General features: G+C 36.3%; 1 pseudogene; it reads right to left on the bottom strand.

Moving 5' to 3' along the window:
- The window catches only part of LOC125164882 (actin, clone 302-like), a 150,358-nt pseudogene continuing 135,158 nt past the window's right edge, over positions 1–15,200 (bottom strand).

Here is a 15,200-nt window from a genome sequence, read left to right as displayed (position 1 = left end):
TTAGAAGCATTTGTGATGGATGATGGAGAGGCCAGACCCATCACACTCCTGCTTGCTGATCTGCATCTGCTGGAAGACAGACAGTAGAATGTAGCCCCCATCCACACAGAGTACTTAAGTACAGGAGTAGAGATTATCTTGATTTTCATCAGGCTGGGCTGTGATCTCCTTCTGCATCCTGTTGGCAATGCTCGGGTATATGATGGTCTCACCAGACAGCACCATGTTAGCATAGCAGTCCTTTCAGATATCAACGTCACACTTCAAGATAGAGTTGAAGGTGGTCTTGTGGATACCACAGGACTCCATACACAGAAAGGAGAGCTGGAGGAGCACTCAGGACAGCAGAACCACTCACTGCCAATGGTAATCACCTGCACATAGGCAGCTCATAGATCTTCTCCAGGAAGGATGAAGGGGTAGCAGTGGCCATCTCCTGCTCGAAATCCAGGGCAACATAACAGAGCTTCTCCTTGATGTCACTCACAATTTCCCATTCTGCGGTGGTGATGGTGAAGCTGTAAGTCAAGCTACCCAAGAATCTTCATGAGGTGGTTCCATCAGGTAGCAGCCAGCCAGGTCCAGATGCAGGATGGCTTGGGGCAGGGTGTACCCGTCATAGATGGGCACGGTGTGGGTGACCCCATCCCCAGAGCCCATGACAATACCAGTGGCGTGGCCAGAAGCATACGAAGAGGGAACAGCCCGGATGGCCATGTACATGGCTAGGGTATTGAAGGTCTGGAACATGATCTGAGTCATCTTTTCATGGCTAGCCTTTGGGTTCAAGGGGGCCTTGGTCAGCAGCATGAGGTGCTCCTCAGGAGCCACACACAGCTCTTTGTACAAGGTATGGTGCCATCTTCTCCATGTCATCCCAGTTGGTAACAATGCCATGTTCAGTGGGGTACTTGAGGGTCAGGATGCCCAGTTTGATTTGGGCCTCATCACCTATGTAGGAGTCCTTCTGGTCCCTGCTCACGATAATGCCCTGTTGCTGGGGCACTCAACCATGGGCAGGAAAATGGCCAGGGGATATCACCCCCAGCAAAGCCTGCCTTGAGCTTGTCAGAGCCATTGTCAATGACGAGCCCAGCAATCTCCTCTACTATTGCCGTTGGTGGAGGTGGAGGTGGCGGCAGTGGATGCAGAGACCAGGCAGTGGGAGAAGGCACAATCCAGGCTGGCTACAGTGAGTGAGACTTCCAGGTTTAATTGGAATCATGGATACTTAGTCTACTGTCCTGTTGGTAAGAGTATCAGTGAGAAAAAAAAAAAAAAACAGGCTGGCATCCTACTTTAAATATTTTCATACTTGATGCATCTTCTTTTATCACCCAAAATCCTTCAACTTCATGCTTTTCCCAAATTTGAGATCATACTGTCTTTGTCCCGTTAAGAGTGTCCTTTGTGTACAAATGATACTGCTCCTTTAAAAGTCATTAGTGAGATGTGGACTCCCCTAAGAGACTCCATGATATGCTGTTTGTGCAGTTGGTTCTCTGAGAATTCTTCTTCTGTTTTATTCTTGTCCTTCATCTTCAAGATGACATGGTGCCTTCACAAGTATCTCCTTATAATCTATGTAAATTATTTACTATGTTGGTTTTCTACTGCCATACTAACACATTACCAGAAATTTAGCAGCTAAAACAACACAAATTTGTTATTTTACATTTCTGAAGGTCAAAAGTCCCACACAGATTTCAGGATGTCAAGATGGCTGTTTCCCCCCTCCCAAGAATGCTCTAGGGGAAACCTGTTTCCATGCCTTTTCTAGCTTCCAGAGATCTATACATCCCTTAGCTTGGGCTCTCCTTCTCTAATCTGCAAAGGCAGCACTATTTCAGTTCTTGGACCCTTCTTCATGGTCACATATGTCTCTAAACTCTGCCAAGAAAGTTTCATGCTTTTAAGGACTCATGTGATTAGATTTGGTCAATTGGATAATCCAGGATAATTTCCCATCTCAGAATACATATCCCTATTCATTTCTGCCAAGGCCCTTTGACTCTTTGCCATGTAAAGTAACAATATACTCATCCCAGGGATTGTGTTTAGCACATTTTTAAGGGTTTATTATTCTGCCCACCACTTTCACCATGACATCTTCCAAATCTGAGGATGTACTGTGTAATATTTCAATATAAAAGCAGATGCAGGGCAGCTGGGTGGCTCAGTCGGTTAAGCGTCCGACTTCGGCTCAGGTCATGATCTCGCGGGTTCGTGAGTTCAAGCCCCACGTCGGGCTCTGTGCTGACAGTTTCAGATTCTGTGTCTCCCTCTCTCTCTGACCCTCTCCCGTTCATGCTCTGTCTCTCTCTGTCTCAAAAATAAATAAACGTTAAAAAAAAATTTTAAAAAAAGCAGATGCAGAATTCCACACATACCTCCAAGAAAAAGTGAATCACATTCAACTTATGTATTTATTAATAACCTCAAAAATTTCTATGTACCAGTATGACAAATTTCTTTCTGATCAAATGTACTCAATATAACTTAGTATTTGATTTAAAATAAAACATTAACATTTTATAAGAAAGGCAGAGATTGTTAAACTAGGGTTCTAAAGATGGATTACTTGGAAACAAACACATTTATATCCCATCTTAAAAATGATTAGGATGAATGAAGATGTAAATTATAATAAAATGATCAAAGAGAAGGCTGGCTGCATCTGGCTTTCTGCCTTAGAAGCTCGGGGATGCCCTTCTTTCTATTTTCAGGGATAATCAGTCCCTCAGGGACTGTCTTATGCTAACTAAAGAGTGGAGACTGAAGGAAAAAAAACAGATTGCACTTTTATTAATTAAAGTGAGAAATAAAGTTGTCACAAGCCCCCAAATTCAGAACTTATGTCAGATCAAGCAGCAGATCTTCAGGCTGTAGCTTTGCTACATGGAAGTCATCATCAGTAGCCACTTCATTCAAGTGACTCAAGAAATAATTTTCCCAGTGACATAATGCTCATGTACAATATAAGCAACTCGTCATAATTTTAGTGTAGGATATCCACCTGGGATTCCCAACACCAACATAGGTGAGTTTAAAATGAGAAGAAGAGGCTGGAAAATAATTAAAATCATTGGCTTCAAAGTGTCATATATTCCTTCGCTTCAAATGTCATTAAGAGAGAAATATTCAAATGGTCTCACCTATATGTAAGGAGCGGTGAGAAAATTAGTCCTTGTCTGGGCACAGCATGTTAGAGCCAGCATGGGCAAGGAGAAACATGGAAAGAAAGATGTGTAAATTAATGAAATCTGAGTATCTCTCTCATCATGCTTGTAACTTATAGTCTTTCCTTCCTTTTTAATCACCTGCCTCGTTGTCAGTTACATTGAGGAGTTTAAAACCTCTTTGTCATAACATATCCCGCAGAAAGATTTCATGAGGTTTGTACCTTTCGGTGCACAATATCTGAAGATACATGGTTAAGATGAGATTTTAATTTATCTTTCATCTTCTGATTTTTTTTCTTAAGAACAGACTTACACACACATGTCCGTAAGGAAATGCAAATGAGTTAGCTTCAGCTACTTCTGTTTAGACTACTGCTTATTGGTCTAGTAAGAAAACTAAGAAATGTTTTTCATTTCGAAGAACCACAAGTATCTTCAGTTGTCATGGTATGCAGTTCTTCTAAGCTGCTAAATCTCAATGGTTTCTTTTTCCCTAAGGGATTTTAGTCTATGTCTTTGAAGGCATTTCTCTGCTCTTCCCCACTTTGGATTACTGGTAGTTGAATCAGTGTTAACTTCCTAGACTTTGAGTCTATCTTTGTAAAAGATCTTACATTTAACCCTTAAAATGATAGAAATAGAATTTCTAAGGCTAATAATGGGTTTTTCCCCTCTTCTAGACTTTCAAACTTTGCAGGAATCAATTTTTAAAATATATATGCTCAAATCAAAGCAGTTGGAAGTAACAAAGTATATGATGCTACTATAGGCAAAGTTTTTTTTAATTTTTTTAAAATGTTTATCTATTATTGAGAGAGAGAGAGAGAGAGAGAGAGAGAGAGAGAGAGAGAGAGAGAGAAAGAGATAGAAAGCTTGCACAAGCAGGGGAGGGGCAGAGAGACAGGGAGACACAGAATCGAAAGCAGGCTCCAGGATCCAGGCTCTGAGCTGTCAGCACAGAACCTGACCCGGGGCTCAAATTCATGAACTGTGAGATCATGATCTGAGCCAAAGTTGGACTCTTAGCCGACTGAGCCATCCAGGCGCCCCTTAGCAAAGCTTTTAATGCAGGTCGAAGCAGGCTTTTAATTGTTGCAAAGTACTGTGCTCATCTGAGATAACAAAAAATTCCCAGGATTTTTTAATAAATGCATTTTTCTTAATTAGTTTGTGCACTCTTTTGGAATAAGATCTGGAAATGAGTGAGGCACTGGGGAAATTTATTGTTTATACCTCAGAGAAACTAGAATAGTGTAAGACACAGAAATGTTTGCATACAATTGTTTTTAATCTTACTTTGGGGAAAATGAGCACACACTTGGGAAACTCAATAGAAGAGTTAAATGTTTCAGATGCCGGTGGGCTTTTCTATTTATCATGATTGCTTGGGGGAATAAGTTACTTTGAAGCACAGGAAGGCATTGTTATATCTAATCCTGGATACCTTCTAAAAATAAAGGACCATTATTTGTGGTTCAAATGCTCATTCCTAAGCAATAAAACTGGATTTGAAAACTTCTATAGTGTTGAAATAAATGAGCAAAATTTTTGAGCTTTTCTTTATCGTCCTCTTCTCCATGACCAAGTGTCTTTCTTTTGGAATCTCAGTTGATTCTCATTATCCTCCCAGAAACAATCTTCTCTTTGTTTCTAGTTTTCTATATATTCTAGTTTTTTTTTTCAATGTTACCTAAGGTCTGTTTTAGAAACGAGGTAGAAAGGTTGAAGAAGCATGAATCAAACAATAAAAGTTATGGTGTCAGAGGAAATGAGATGATTTTGCACTTCCTGAAATCTGAAAGCAGTTTATGGCTTTTTCTATTGTAGCAGCCTGAATTTGATCACTTAATTACAATGCAATGTTCTTATAAAAGTCCCATTAACCAAAAAGAGAAGACCAAAAGAGTTTGAGTAGTGTTTATTCAAAACTTTAGAGAGATAATTAAAATGAATGAATCACCATAAATCATTCTGACCCTGAATTTGCTCACACCCTTGTCTTGACAAATTAACAGAGTGGTACAAAAAAATAGCCTGTTTCCAAAGAGATTTTTTCCTCTTCTCTTCAGGTTCTCTATTTACATTCTCACATTTAACTTGTCTAACCAAATGGATTAGAATTAAATTGTAAATGCAACTTATTTCCCGCCTTAAAAAGATGAACACCGTTTAAAACATGTTCACTGCCTTAGCACATTTTGTAACAAATTTGGTTTAAAAATTAAATTGATGCATATTCTCTAAATACATTTTTTAGACCAGGAAAAAATATTCTTCTTCCCCTAATAATTTTTTTTTAATTTTTCAATACACTTCAAGCTACATTCTTCAACTTAGTTTGTTCAGTGAAGAATGGAGCTGCACATATTCAGAAAACATCTATAGTAATTTATAATTTTCTTTGGAGGCAGAGATCTAATGCAGTAGGAAATTAAATATTGATATATCATCTGCTCCACACTGTTTGGTAGCACAACCATTTCTGGGATTTTTATTGACACTTTTCATAAAAATATTTAGTTTGTTTATGATGAACTCAGAAAACTAGGAATGATTGTCACTCCACATCTACTGCAGTAAACTGTAAAAGGAAAGACATTCTTTTAGCTTACAAAAAGTGTACCAGAACAGATACTAACATTTTAGTACTCAATGGTACCTTACTAAACTAGCGTCTTCATCATTAAGATAATAACAGAATGGCCCAGAGAATTTAATGATTTTACCAAAATCATAAAACTTTATTACATCTCAAGTCTCATGCTTCTTACCAAGGATGAGAGCATTCAGCTGCTTGGCTCTAATACCCACTGGGATACTGGAAACAGCATTTTTATCCCCTGTATTAACCTTTTCTCATACCTCCTACAAGTAAGGCAAACTGTACATTGGTATTCAACCATTTCTCACCGATGGTTTATAAACAGCATTATCACCTGTGAAGTAATATCAGAGATGTGTGCTACCTCTTCTATAACCTGAGGGATAAAAAAGCTGCTGACCATAGAAAAGACCAAAAAGAAAAAAAAAAATTGGCAAGCCATAATCTTAAAAATCATCATGCTCATCTTTCGCACTGCAAAGAATGCCTTCACAGAGTTAAAAGTCCATGTCTATCAAAGTAATATTATTTCAGGGAAAAAATATTCTAACCCCTGGTAAATACCTGTCTTTCCTACTTAAATAGTATCTAGTAAACTAAGAAGTGTGGACAGACCCTCAGCATTTGGTATAAGAAGATTTAATTAGGGCTTATCTCTTGGAGTGCCTGGGTGGCTCAGTCGGTTGAGCATCTGACTTCAGCTCAGGTCATGATCTTGCGGTTTGTGAGTTTGAGCCCCACGTCGGGCTCTGTGCTAACAGCTCAGAGTCTGGAGCCTGCTTCAGATTCTGTGTCCCCCTCTCTCTCCGCCCCAACCCTGCTTGTGCTCTGTCTGTGTCTTTCAAAAATGAATAAACATAAAAAAAAAATTAGAGCTTATCTCTTTAATCAAAACAAAAAAAATAGCATGTTATCTGTAGTCTACCATATATTCAGTGCTTACTAAGTGCTAATAGACATTCTTCCAAGAATTTTCTTTGTATCAGCTTATTACATCTTCCTAAACAACCTCAATAAATAGAACTATTATTGTCTCTATTTTGTAAATGAAAGGAAAGAAACTAAGACACAACCAAATCCCATGTACCACACAGTAGCAACTCTCTTGGACACAGCTTAAACTCCCTAAATCTTTGGTGAACAAATAAATTAATTCTATAACCTGCTACTAATTACACAGATCTAGCCACCATTAATAATGCTCAAAAATATTAATAAGCATGCTATAAATGCTTATTGATTGCTATTGCTTGGGGAATGACACATATTTTCCTTCTTAATTCAATACTAGAGAAAAGAAAGGCTGTATCCAGCCTCGCCAGTTCTTTTTAGGACATTTCAACTTTCGAAGAAGGCCTGTAGAAATACAGTTATCTATATTTATACAGATTGATATTTTCATATATATGTATCTGTGTATATAAATATATGTATACGGAGAGTGAGAGGAAGAGAGATTTCAAATAGTTAATCTGCACTAAAAGTATATCACTGCATTAGGAATAATATACAATGCTGTGCTCTCTTTCCCTCTATGTCTGAATCATCTTTCATTATTGGATAAAAGATTGATTTGGCTGGAGTTAGACAAACCCAGGTGGCTCCCTGATGCTTATCGTGTGCACATATTGTCTAGCACCTGCTGAATATTACTTCATTCTGTTCTTTTCTGTAATAGCCCTTTAACCACAAAATTAATAGTGTACTCAGAGGTGTACAAATGGAAACTAAGCACACATTATTTCAAATTGTTATTATTTCTTTCAGATTGGCTTGAAGGCATTTCACCATTTTGGGACCCAAAACTGGTACATTTGTCTGGTACCACATGGTCAAGCAGAGTCATAATTTTCTCTCCAATATCTGGTGCAGTTATGGTTTCCTTATAAAATATGCATGCCTTTGAGTGAAGAGATTCTAAATGGTAAATATAAATGACTGACTTTTTGTGTGATTTACTCTTTCTTGTTATGACTCTATTTTAAAGTGCCCCATTAATATAGATTTATTTATATGGCATGGGTTGGGTGCACAGAAATGAGACTTGATTGCACTTCAGAATGAAAAGAAAAAGGTTATAAAAATGTAATCAGTGTTTATAGTATGTGTTTGTATGTGTGATTCACTGAAAATCCACAGATACAGGGTTTACAAGAGATTCTGTATGAGGAATAAAGATGTGTTTGGATACCCTCAGGCAATTGAGTTCAACACATAGAAAGTTAACCTACTAAAAATTCAATTTATATAATCTGTTACTAATTATAAATTGCAATAATATAAAAATTATACATTGAAGTAAGTGATCTATAATTAACATTGTAATCTGTTATTAATTTACCTTAAATACTTAATGAGTTTCTCTTATAATTATTCTGATACTAGATTTTCTTGGCAAACATGAAAGATGAAGTTCCTCAAAGAGATCTTCATCTGTGGAAGGTGGGAGTGTATAAACAGATAAAAAAGAAAATATAAACGGAGATAATCTGATTAGAAAATTCTAAGAAGTTCCTAGAATTCTGATACTCTAGTGTAAGCAAGATTATAATTTAGATTATTTGGTCTATCAAAAAAATCATCAAGGAACTGATAATATTCAGACAAAGCTAACCCTGCAATATAACAACCCCTTAACCGCATTATCACAAGTTTAGGAAATAATGATCTCTTAGATTTACTTTTGGTTGCTTTTTGTGAGACAGATTTTTGTATCTTTGTTTCCCCATGTGCTATTTCTGCTCATTTTAAGTGAAATTTCTAAAAAAGCACAAAAACAAAAAACACACAAAGAAACAAGCATAGCACTTGCGTGGGTTAATACAAACTCTATTAGTAAATGTTTGCATGCTCCTCCAGTGTTATATCATGTTAATATTCCTAAACCCTGAATACCAAGTTATTCAAGTAATAACCAGTCATCCAGCATGATCCTAATTAGTTTGTGAACTTCCCTACAACTGAGATATAACACTTGAGAAGGAAGCACCTGCTGAACCCTGTGATGAGGAGGGATCTGTGTTTTGGCACATCTCCAATATTTAATTAACCTGTCATCTTTTATTATGTCTCTGCAAAGCATCTAAATCTTGTACAACTTAAACACGCTAAAAATATTTCGAAACCCAACCTGGCATTGATTTAAGGTTAGTCCCCTATGGGCATCGTATTATTTTTTATAAATTACAATGTTTTTCGGCTTGTGAAAGTGTTTTGTCCTTTTTATGGTTAAGGTTTGGGCAAGTCCAACTCACAGACATTTTAAATAGATTAAGCAAAGCAAACTCAGAAGAACGTGATTCTACCTCATTTACACATTGCATTTGTAATTATTCTTTTCAGTTAGGTTCAAAACTCAGAAGTTAAATACCTTGAGCAATGTTTTGCGTTAATGAGCCCAAACTACAACACAACAGTCATAATGATGACACAGCATACTTTAATTATATGATGCAAGGTAGGTCCTGTACACAAGAATTCTATTTCACTAGAATATCACTATTGTGTGTGTATGTGTGTGTGTGTGTGTGTGTATAATTACCAGTTAAAATAAGTAGTCTATTTCAGGAGTTGCTCATGAGTATAGAATCCTAAATCAAGGTCGGATTCAGGGTCCTCTACGTGACATGGTACTTAACTCAGATAGGACACTTTTAACTAAAGTAAATTTGCAAAGCATATCTTTAGTAATTTTTATTAACCTCTCTAAATTTGTCTACTTGTTTATGAATGTGCTTTTGATAAAGCATAATATTTAGAATAATTAATATTTCCCTAGCCACAATATTTTCTTTTTAATTTTTTAATGTTTATTTATTTTTGACAGAGGGAGACAGAGAGACAGAGCACGAGCAGGGGAGGGGCAGAGAGAGAGGGAGACACAGCATCCAAAGCAGGCTCTAGGCTCTGAACTGTCAGCACAGAGCCTGACATGGGGCCCAAACTCACAAACTGTGAGATCATGATATGAACCAAAGTCGGATGCTTAACACACTGAGCCACTCAGGTGCCCCTAGCCACAATATTTTCTCAGCCAAGGGTTCTTTTCACTCATTGAAATTTCTATCAGTTATTCTAAGGTAATAATCCATTGAAAAGAATTAATTTCCATTTGCCATTTCAGACCCAGGGATGACAAGGAGAGAAAACTAGTTGCAGCCTTTTCTGAAAGAGACAGGTAGTCTCCGTATTTCATAGGAGACTTGTGCGTAACTCATGAATGTGCAAATTTGCCCACTGCAGAATACACTTGTGTTAAACAGAGCATTTGTAGATATTTGTGGCAGGTGAAAACTCACAGTCTTTCAAAATGTAAGAGATAACCTATTATGATCTGAGTTTTTGAACATAAATTGTCTGCTCTTTCTTAAAGCTAGAGTAATGACTGCTATAGAATTAAAAATACACCTAAATGTATGGTATCACCTAAATCAACGTTACATATAAAAAGAAAAAAAAAAGAGGATGAATAAATCCATTACCTGTATAAATTGTACAAGAACATAAAATTTCCTAAGTTCTATAACTGCCAGTGCCAACACATTGAAAATGTAACATACAAATGTGTTTCTGACTTAGGAGTCGGGCTTTTCCAATTATAAGATGTGACTCAGTAGGACTGTTACTCCCAGAAGTGACACTTCAATATTCAAGCAGTGAACTACTAGATTACTGCTCCAAAATGCCTGAAAAACTATGTAACTGTTCCAACTTCACCTTAACACTAGAGTGAACAGTCTGAGGTTTCAATAGTTTTGACTTGTGGGAAAACTTTAAACTGCAAATGTACTACCATTTTCCTGGAATTGTTCACCTTTTTAGAATACCTTTTGCCTAAAACAGTATGAATGAGATGCCACCACAAATTAATACAATGCTTTGCTCACCAGTGTTTCCAGTGTAGATGATTTTTACAAACCAAATACATGATACAATAGGTGGCTAAACAATAGAAATTATTTGACACTAAATACTTAAGTATATGTAATTCAATTTATTAAATTTCTATATTTTCTGGACATTAGAAATAGCTAATTTGGATATTCTATAAAGTGAATCTATTAATCATCAGTTCCACTGACCTTTCTGGGATATATAATTTTTCAGTAGACTTCCAAATACTCCAACAGATTAAGGGCAAATGTGACGTACATAATAGGTGAATAATAAATATTTTTGAGTGAATAAATGTAAGAATCATAAGTGGATATTCAGGATTTATCCTCACTTCAATAAAACCCATAGCAGGTTTATTTCATTACAAATGATGGAATCTGCTTTATTATATTGAGATAGAATTCTCAATTGGCTATAGGAGTACAGGAAGAGAAAGTAATATGGTACAAATCAAAGTTATGCCTCAAAATGTGGTCATATAATAAGATTTCCTCAATAACAATAGATCTCAAAATAGACACAAGTGGTGATAGATTTTATCTAAACAGAGTGCAATCAAAACAACAATTTTGATTGAAAGTTATAATAAAATTTTAATTCTCACAATAAGATTTATAAAAGTTCTAAGAATAAATTTATGGTTTACTTATCCTGATTTTGTTTTTTTGTGTTTTTTTTTAACAAAACATATTAGAGAGCATGCGAGCAGGGGAGAGGAGCAGGAGGAGAGAGAGAGAGAATCTCAAGCAGGCTTCCCACTCAGTGCAGAGCCCAACATGGAGCTGAATCCCAAGACCCTGGGATCATGACCTGAGCCAAAATCAAGAGTCAGATGCTCAAGGACTAAGACATGCAGGCACCCCATATATCCTGTTATAATACTAAGTAGTTTTCCCCAATTTTGATTCCAAGTAAACATTTCTCAGATAGAAAACAATGATTCCTGTTACCTACACATATTATAGCTCAATATAATTAGTATTGAGATATAAGTAATATTTGATATTTTCTTATATTCCTTTGTTTCAGGCCACAGAAGAATAAGAAAATGCATTTATAACACTTAGTTGATCTAGATAATCTGTGAGGATAAAACACTTATAATTAAAAAAAAAATTCACCTATTCTGCACACGATGCAACATTATTTGGTTATTGGCTATAACCTGAATTTGGGAATCACTTTCAAAATGCCAGTATTTATTTCATAAGATTATCTCCACATTTTTATCTATCCTTATCTGTATACCTACATACAAATAATTGAAACTAATTACTTGAATACCTTAAACTATTTGTCTTAAAAGACTTTAATGGTTAAAAACAAAATGGCACTTCTTTACACAGAAAGCTATGTCATAGCAATTAGGAAAATGAAAGGCCAGCAAATTTTCGTGACTGACTCTAGTCAGTAGTCAGTTGAATGCTTTGGTTCATCACCCCATACAACCTGCCTTTGGGAAGAAGGCATTCTTGCCTGCACTGCTAGAATACCTTGGAAGGTGAAAGTGACCTCACCCAAGGTTATATGCTTCCCTCGGACTGGCAGTCATCCAATGAGCCATCAGAAGGGACAGTAAATCACCCCAGGCTCATGCCTCAATTTGAGACATTTCTGATGGTCACCCTAACTCCAGAGTTCCATGCAGGAATAATGCTAAGGCCACTATTCCAATAGCATTATTCCAACCACACTGTAATCTTCTTCTTTCCCTACATTCCTGCTTCCTTCCTTTACTCCCAACAGATGTTATTCCTGAGAGTATCCCTCATAAGCTTTGTGCATGCAAATCTCTGTTCAGAGTCTGTTCCCAGAAAATCTAAGATACCTTCTGTGTTGGAAGAGGAAAATAGCAGCAGACATTGCGGGAGGGGCAGGCAGTGATTTTCAGACAGTTTTCCTTACTGGAGAATTGGGTATGAGAGCGAATGCTTACATTTTGTCCCTGGGCAGAACAGTTAAATTAGAGCTAGCCGTGGAGACAATAGGTAGAATTACTTCACTTCAATCCCCAACAGCAAGAATGTAAGTCAGCATTCTGGAGAGAGGAAAATAGGAGAAAATGAAGAGACTGAGGAAGTGTCAAATTAAAAGCTCAGTGCAGATATTCTCAGTGTTCATGTGGCTGAGCGTCTGGAAATCAAAGCATTCTTTGGTGAACACTAGGAAATATTGACATTGGATTTTAGGATTCAAAATATAAATCATTTTTTACCAGCAGAAAGGGCCAATATTACATAAAGGCAAATGGAAATCACACTTGGTCTAACAAAATGCTTTACGGTTCTAAACATGCCTTCAGTTTTTCTGTTAGCATTCGTTACCCTAACCTACACTATGTAGCTGCAAGCTCTTATAGCAGATGACAAAGGGTTAAGAAATAACACTTAATTTAGAAAATGCTATTTCTTATTTTCTTTTCCATGAATTTGGAAAATACTCCTCGTGTAAATTTTAATATCAGAACATCTATATGCAGCAGAAGCATAGCTTTAGAGTCCCTAGCTTAGTGTATGCAAGCTTCCAGACAACGGAAAGAAATGAGAAGAATTAGAATAGCTTGGATATATGGTTTATGGATTGTGAGCAAAGAGCCTTCACCTTCATGGAATCCGTACCAGTAACTGACAGGGTGCATAACACAGCTATATACCCATACACACACACACGCGCGCTCGCCACACACACACACACACACACACACACACACACACACACTCAAATCTGTCAACTTGATTACTCAACATTGTGAAAAACAATTTCACAGACATCTAAATATATGAATATTTGTACTGTTCAATTGTATAATCAATCTTTATAATTTGAAAAAAGGGCTATTTGCAAAACAAGTTATTAGCCATAGCAAGAAATGTCTCCATATAAAATGCTGTTGAGAAACCAAACAAGAAGGGAACATAATTCAGAAAAATGATCAAATTATTCTCACGTTTAGCAGAAAGCCCTAAAACCTATTGTTGCCATTAAATATGTTTTGTCTTTATTATTTTATAAAGACTTAAATATATTTAGAATGAAGATAATGCTTCTCTGCATTACATTATTACATACCAGGTGAACACAATGGCAATTTAAAGTTTGTAATTTTAATGGTAGTAACAGAAACTTTTTGCAAGGCTTAAACCAGACTTTTAAAAAAGGGTTTTCAAGGGCTCTTGGGTGGCTCAGTTGGTTAAGTGGCTAACTCTTGGTTTCTTCTCAGGTCATGATCTTAGGTCATGATCTCATGGTTCATGAGATCGAGCCCAGTCCCTTGTGGGACTCTGTGAGCCTGCTTAGGATATTCTCTCTCTCTCTCTTTCTCTCTCTCTCTCTCTTTCTCTCTCTCTCTGCCCCTCCCCCACTTACACTTGCATGCACGCTCTCCCTCTCTCTCACTCTCAAAATAAAGTTTAAAAAAAGTGTTTTCAGTATATAATGCTGTTATTCCTTAAATATTGCTTTTAAAGACTACAGATTCTTTGGAAATAAACATGTTAGCTGGCCCCTTCTAATGAATTATTTTTACTATTGAAACCACCAATATATTTGGTGGATGTGCTACTATTATTTACTTCTTAATAAGAATATAATCATAGTTATTTCTATTTTATTTTTGTCCAAACCCATGTTACTCTTAGAGGTTATTTTTTATCTGATTTTTTTAACCCAATGTTTTTGTTTTTAATATCAATGAGAGTGAAGACTGATTACCTAGACCACAAAAGCAATAACCTTAGAATTAAATCAGAGAAGTCTTTGTGAATTTTAACATTATGATCTATTAATTATAACATGGTCTTATATCAGTATAAGGATTATAACACAAACTTTTCTTAAAAGAAAAATTCTTAATTTTTCGTCCAAGCAAGTGAAAACATTCAAGAAGAATTTAAGTGGAGAATATTTGTACATGAGTTACAAACTAGTAAAAAATCACTCTAAATACCACATTTTCAGAGATAAACAGAGGATCTGTTTAGCCTGCATATTGGAGACTTATAATTTAGCAAAAAGAAGGAAAACCATGAATATACTTAACAAATCTCACAGCAGCAAATATTCTTCTATACCCACACACTAAATACTAAAGTACTTTGGTTTACTATTGGCTTCTATTCTTTCTTCCACTTCTCCTCATTTTAGAATATATCATGGCCATTTACTTGAATAAGACATGCTACATCACCAAAATAACACACAGATGGAGTTTTAGGATTCATTTTATGATGCATTAATGTGTTTTATAGGCAGATTCACACACACTGGAGAAAAAAGAGATTATTTTCAAAAGTCTGTTAAGACCTATGAGCTATATATTTTCTATGAAATCATATCATAAATGCACAAGACCATAATAAGTTAGGGAGTTGCAAGGGGCATAGATCTCCTAAGTTAGAATGTGCTGTGAAAGTCCTACAGAAACATTTCTTAAATTGAGGATGATGATATGTAGGAGATGGAGTACTGAAGGGCATATGAAGGGTAAACTAGGGATGCAAAAAGTAACCAATTGCTGTGGC

This window comes from Prionailurus viverrinus, chromosome B1 (assembly GCF_022837055.1).
Source record: "Prionailurus viverrinus isolate Anna chromosome B1, UM_Priviv_1.0, whole genome shotgun sequence".
NCBI lineage: Eukaryota > Metazoa > Chordata > Mammalia > Carnivora > Felidae > Prionailurus > Prionailurus viverrinus.
The sequence above is the reverse complement of the archived record's forward strand: the minus strand, read 5'-3'. Positions and strand labels throughout refer to the sequence as shown.